The sequence below is a fragment of the Urocampus carinirostris genome, chromosome 1 (assembly GCF_059441175.1).
Source record: "Urocampus carinirostris isolate Australia breed hairy pipefish chromosome 1, RoL_Ucar_1.0, whole genome shotgun sequence".
NCBI classification, from domain to species: domain Eukaryota; kingdom Metazoa; phylum Chordata; class Actinopteri; order Syngnathiformes; family Syngnathidae; genus Urocampus; species Urocampus carinirostris.
This window is the reverse complement of record NC_142349.1, coordinates 49,432,697-49,439,281: the sequence shown is the minus strand read 5'-3', so window position 1 is coordinate 49,439,281 and position 6,585 is coordinate 49,432,697. Positions and strand designations below refer to the sequence as shown.

Here is a 6,585-nt window from a genome sequence, read left to right as displayed (position 1 = left end):
TAGACATAGATAGTAAAAATGTTGGTGGGCCCCCTCTAATGATCTGTTTTTTTTCATAGTTGAGTTTTGTTTACCTATCTCCATTTTATTTGAATTAAATGGGTATTGTGTAATTTCTAGCGCCTCTTAGTGGTAAAAAAAACCCTTCATTCATTAAAAAAAACAAGATTGATTTGAATAATCAGTAAATATACACGAGCTATCATATAATTGTGCTTTAAAAAATGCTTATTGGTCAAGACATTTGTATTTGTTTTACATAACATGAGGTGAAGTAAGCTCATCTATAGGGAACTGACAGGATTATCCAGCATTTTGCTGGTAAGGGTGTCCCCAAAACAAAAAAATATTGGGGAAAGGCTGGACAAAAAAACAACAACGTTGGTCCGGTTTGGTCACTTTGAGTCTCCGTAGTTTGTATTCTTCTTTGTAGCACTCATTTTTGGTTGCACTACATAAAACAGCGGCGTCTAGTGGTCATATATTACACAATGATCCTTTAATCATATGCAACTATAGAGATTAATACATTAAGAGTTTCTTTGGGTATTATATGTTATAAGAGTCGCTAGCAGTACAATTCTATGTTTGCAATGTAATTCATTTGTTCTTAATTTCCGCTCTGTGGGGTAAGTTTCTGTTTTCTTGTTTTGATTATGAATTTTTCTTCCCTGCAAGGAAAAAATGAAATAGGGGTAGGCTTTTAAAAACTTCGGCTTCGCTCTTCTCACTTCGGCCTCGTGTTTATGTATTATAGTATTGCATGAGTCTCCAATGTGGGGCCCGCGGGCACCACGGACAGGATCTGAAAATATCTCACCAGAGATGGGTCATTTTCTTGTTAATTAGATTTTTAGCAGTTGACTTAACTTCTACGAATTATAACTATGTTATAAAATAATAACTAAATATAAATAGGATAAGTTGTTATTTTAGAAAAGTACCGTATGTCAAAATTGTTGCCCTTTACTCCAATCAAAACCAAAAAGTAGCTCTAATTTTCAAGATGGTTTGTGAGCCTTGTATTATAAGTTATTATTATGAGTATTATACAGCTGTTTAAGTGTGCAAACATTTTGTAGTTTCCTTTCATTAAATAGAAGTCGATGTATGTTTATGTGCTGTGCCTACATATAAAATTACCAATAACGTCGTTCAAGTCGAATTGTTTTTTTCTTTAAGCCAATTATTGCCATTCTGACTCGCATTGGAAGGCCGACAGAAGTTCCGTAGCTATATAGACTAGGACATGTCAAAATAATGTCTGAACCGTCTGCGTTCTTTTGAAAGAATATGTTTCTGGCTTTTACCAGTGTTTAGTAAGGAACAGTTGAACATTGCTATGCTTCTTAAAAATACTTGTTTTCAAGAAAACAGCTTTGTGAAAGGATGCAATTCAAGCAGAACTTTTCTTTTTTTTCAATTTGGATTTTTTAAACCTCCAATTACAAAAATACTTTACATAAACACAGGGACAATTTGTTTGCAGAAAAACATTTTATTGCAAGTCCACTAAACTGATGCATGAACTATGCATGAACGATGCATGATTTTTCAGTCACCATAGAGATTGCGTTCCTTCTGCTGACTGCCTTTCTTCCGACGTGCACGAAACATCATCCTCTCTGATCAAACAATGACAATGGGACTTTGTCAGCTTTTTTTTAAACGAATACACTCCGTTGATGAGTTAACTGCCTATTAGTTCATATGTCGCGACTTACATTGCTTCACTACACCTACACTACCAAGACTAGGAAATTGGGCTTCCCCGATGGGTGGACAAAGATCTGATCAAACCATTCCTGCCATCTAATAGTGATTTATCATACTGAAATCTTTCCCAGAAGCTTGATATCTACTGATGAGCAGCACCACACCCTTTATAATAGTTTTTTTTTTTTTAAGAAAACAAGAAAAACACATTTTTATGTTTTGGCACTCAGGGATAATGCTTCTAAAATCGCATTGAATGAGTTAAAATGAATCAAAATTAAAAATGTGGGATACTTTTTGGAATACAGTATTAGATTGATTGTTTTCATTTATTTTTCTTAGCAAAGTGTTTCAAAAGTATCAAATTAAGTGCTGGGTGTTTATTTTCTGCTCCGAGATGCGTATTGACTATTTGTAGGAAATCAGCTGAAGATGAACAGTGTCTAAAGATGGCTGCGGTGTGGGGATTGAAGCTACATCGAGCGAGAAGGATACTGATGCAATGGGAGCCGTCCGTCCCAGCCAGTTTCCCCCTGACACAATAGCAGGTTAGGACTTCTACAATGATGTAATTGATACCCTGCTAAAACCATCAACCCTCGCCCATCCTTACATCCCTCGTTCCCATTCAGTTGCAGAGGAACAGCGAGGCGTTTCCGAATGCGGGTGGTCCGGCCTTGTGGGAGGGAGCGAGGCACAGTGAGGGAGAATTAGCCCGGCTCTCATGTTTCCCAAAGAGAGAGGGAGGGAAAGAAAAATCTGACATGAGGAAGAGAGAGTGAGTTAGAAGGAGTGAGAGAGTCAAAAGCTTTGGGAATCCACATCTGTCTTCCAGATGTGACCGCCGCAGTTGTCTGAATCCCGGTGGGGAAAATAGTTAAAAAGTAAAGGAAAATTGGTGCTAAACAGTTTTTTATTGTTTGGGATTACACACGTAGAATAGGATACGGTGTACAGTATCAATGGTCGGGATGTCTTTTGAAATCGCAATTATGTAGAACACCAAAGCCCTTGACTTGATGCAAATGTATATAATATAACACCTCTCCAAATATACGCCGTCTTCATGGACGCACAGCACGCATCAGACATAGAAAGCCTGTTGACATTTGGTATTACTGCATTCAAGACAAGATAATGAAACACAAGTCTTTGTCTATACGGAGGATTTTCAGATACTTTTCTTTATACTCTTTTGTCTAATGACTTTTCAGGAATAAAGCGACTTCTTGACTATCGCAGGGTATTTGTTCCAAAAAATCCCGTGATCGATGAAATCTATATATTTAAAACTAAATACAAATTTATTAAAATTATAAAACATAAAAATCCAACTCTTTTAAGTGGCTCAAGCATTAATTTGACAAATTAAGTTTTTTCCCCTATTTGTAAACATCTATTTAGTCATTTTTTGTACCAGTACTTAGACACACCACAGGAAGTGGTGCCCCTATCGCCCTTGTGGTTAACAGATCCAACAAACCAACCAATTTTTTTTCTTAGGGACGTTATCGGCAATCAGAATGCAGAACACATTGCAAGATGAAAATCCATGATGCAGCAAAACCGTGAAAGGTGAGCAGCGATATAGTGAGGGATTACTGTAAACCCAAAATTTGATATCAGATATTTTCCAACATCATTATCATTAATATTTGTATGCTTTTTACAACCAGTGCTATGCACAATCCTAATACCTTTCTATTATAACCGATTAAGCAATTACATACAAGAGTGATATAGAATCACTTATTCCAGAAGAAAAATATTAGGATTGCGCATAACGCTGGATATGAAGATTATACAAACAGTTTATAAAATCCAACATGTTTAAATGTACAGACACATGCTTGTTGGCGCAAGAGGGAACAGAATGCATTGTGCGGATCTTCCAAAGAGTAACAAAGAACAATTGCTGGTTAATAAAAAAAAAAAAAAGTATGCGAGAGAGAAGCCCTGGCCCGGCCCAAACGTAATGATTGACAACACTAAGAGGCATAAGATCCTCTTTCTAACGTACAGTTTATATACGCATACTAGACTGCTTCTACTTAATAATATATTGTGTTAGCATGGATGGTGGTCAGTGAGATGTTGGAAGATGGGACTTCATAGGAGAAGAGAAAAAAGTGAGCCCGAGTGAATTTGTGCTTGTGTGTGGAAGAAAAAACTAAATCTGAACAAACAAGAGAGGGAATCACCAGTGAGCCATTATTAACACACCGGCTGCAAGTTTTGCTCCTCTCCCTCGGCTCATAAATGTTGTTGTAAGGTCCTTGCGGTCTCTCGTCGGATTCTGGGGCTGTCCGTCATGTGAGCGATGGAGGACGCCGCAATATTTCGCTGTTATCATCGTGCCCCATTGGCTCCTAAAGACAGCAAACCCAGAGAAAATAAACAAGATGACACACTTTTTCCTTCCCAGCAGTAAGCCATTTTCCCAACTGCTGATTTACGTCGAAATAACACACTATGATTGAACGCTACAGACGAAGTTCCTCCAAGGAGACAACTCTATAGTCCAAAAATAACATTCCAAATAGTTTACGCATATAGTAATTCATTTTATTAAAAAGTTCATAATCTTACATTGGAATAATATAGTAGAATAATAACAATATTAATAATGAGACTGTAATAACAATAGTTAAAGTTGCACCAGCTACTTCTTTTCTGTCTTAATTCTGGTTTATCTTATTTAACTTAGAGTGCCATGTTTAATCTCGATGCATGCAACAACAACAACACAACAACAACAATAATAATACTGTACTGAGGTTGCAATAATACCAGTTAAAGCTGCACCAGCTTCGGTACTTCTTTTCGGTCTTTTTCACGTGTTTATCTTGTTTATCCTGGAGTCCCACGTAATATCTTCTTGCAAACAACCAATGTTCACAATGATGTTTCCATTGACAATAAGACTATTCGATTCTATTCTGATCATTACTATAGTACTGTCGCGATCTGATGCGCTACCTTCTCCTATACTGTCCCAAAAAGGTTTCGAACTGGACACAGGCGTGTCGGATGCCAACACACCTCTCCTCAATCATCCTAGGCTTTATATTGACTGTAGGGACAGCTCTCTGATGGTCGGGTCATTGTCATTTTAATGCTACTTCCATCCGTCTTCAGTTAGTATGTGTGGTTGTGTGGTTTAGGTTTTTGTTTCTGATTTGGACACTTTGCATGTTGTTTTTGTCATGCACCAGAAACTGAGACAGAACCCAATTGCGTTTGTTTCTTAGTTTTATTGAGAAGGAGACGAAGGCTGGCACCCACGATCCAGTGATCGTTGGTTGCGGGGAGCAGGTTGCTCGGGACGCGGAAGTGGCACTTCTGTGGCGAGCGACAGCGGTGTCGAAGACGGGAAAACAGGTCGGGTTGTCAGGGCGGAGGAGCAGAGACGTGGACAAAACAGAAACAGGTCGAAGCCGGGAAACGTACGAGAACCAAAAAACTGGAGGGAGTCAGGGTTGAAAGGCTTGCCTTAGCGGGAGCTGAAGGTTCGCAACGACCGGACTCCGGTAACAGGGAGCCGGGGGGTTTAACAAGTGGCAAGGAGCCAATCAGCGACCAGGGCTGTTGGCGCCACCGGGGCAGCCGCATGTGCCCCGAATCAGTAATCATGACAGTTTTAAGACTTGATTTGTTTTTGTTTGTATGTTCCTGGTTTTTGTAAATAAACCATCCTTTGTTGAGCACACCTGCCTCGGCTTCTCTTCATTTCGGTCCACCTACGACATCATGACAGAACTACCCAGCGGAAAGCTTTTATCCCCTGTGTCCCTTCTTTTTGGCATCAAAGGACTGTTTGCTGCACCCTGTTCCGAGTCGGTCTTCTCGCTTGCTTCTGTTTCCTGGTGAGGCGAAGGTCCCTTGGTCACTTCTTGTTCCAGCGGCTAGAAGGTTGCTGTCCTGGCGGCAAGGTAAAGGTCATCCGGCCGCTTCTGGTCCCTGCTTCAGCGGGGAAAGACAAAGACCTCAAACGCCAAAGTCACTGTGGCAAGGAGGTCCCTGTCCTAGCGGCGAGGAAACGAGTCCTCGGCTGCTTCTGGCCCTGTTTTGGCTGGGACAGACAAGGTCCTTCAGCCGTGTACTGTTCCAGTGAAAGTCTCTTTGATGCAGCCTCTGTCTTTTTGTTTTTGGTCCATCTAGCATCCAGCTCTTGAGGGGGAGGTAATGTCACAATCTGATGCACTACCTTCCCTCAGAGGGCCCTAATCAGGTTTGGAATCCGGCACAGGATGCCAACACACCTGTCCATAATCATCCCAGCCTATATATTGACTGTAGGGACAGCTCTCTGATTTTTGGGTCATTGTCATATTCATGCTACTTCCATCCTGGTTTGGGTTTTTGATTCTGATTTGGACACTTTGCAAGTTGTTTTAAGACCTGATTTGTTTATGTATGTTCCTAGTTTTTGTTCATAAACCATCCTTTGTTGAGCACACCTGCCTCGGCGTCTCCGCATTTGGTCCACCTTCGACGTCATGACAGGTAGCCCTTTGCAAAATCACCTATAGTTGCTTACTAAAGATCTCAACATTATATTTTAGAATTACCTTTAGTGTGCTACCGAAATATATACATTTTTTTCAAGGATTTGTAAACTGGTTTTAACAATGTTGCAATGAATCTTTTGAATCTGTTTAGCAACTAAGCTTTTGTGTTAGGGAATGGCTTGGGAACCCTTTTGACTCAAAGAGCCTTAAAAACAAGTATGTTTTTAGTTTATACTTTTTGAGAGCCACACCATATATTTGAAGACAAAATTCAACAATACCGCTACACCTGTTCTTTAGACAAAGGCTTATTTTTCAGCCGATTTTATTTCAGTGTGACATTTGATAAAACCCTAAA

The 6,585-nt window shown here is 39.8% G+C and overlaps 1 long non-coding RNA gene across 1 annotated transcript; it reads left to right on the top strand.

The window, feature by feature from the left end:
* Window positions 1-1,484: 1,484 nt before the first annotated feature.
* LOC148375015 (uncharacterized) lies at window positions 1,485-5,392 on the top strand. Its single transcript, XR_015853042.1, has 3 exons — window positions 1,485-2,264; window positions 3,220-3,291; window positions 4,968-5,392. It is a non-coding gene; the product is annotated as an uncharacterized LOC148375015 (long non-coding RNA).
* The last annotated feature ends 1,193 nt before the right edge of the window (window positions 5,393-6,585 follow it).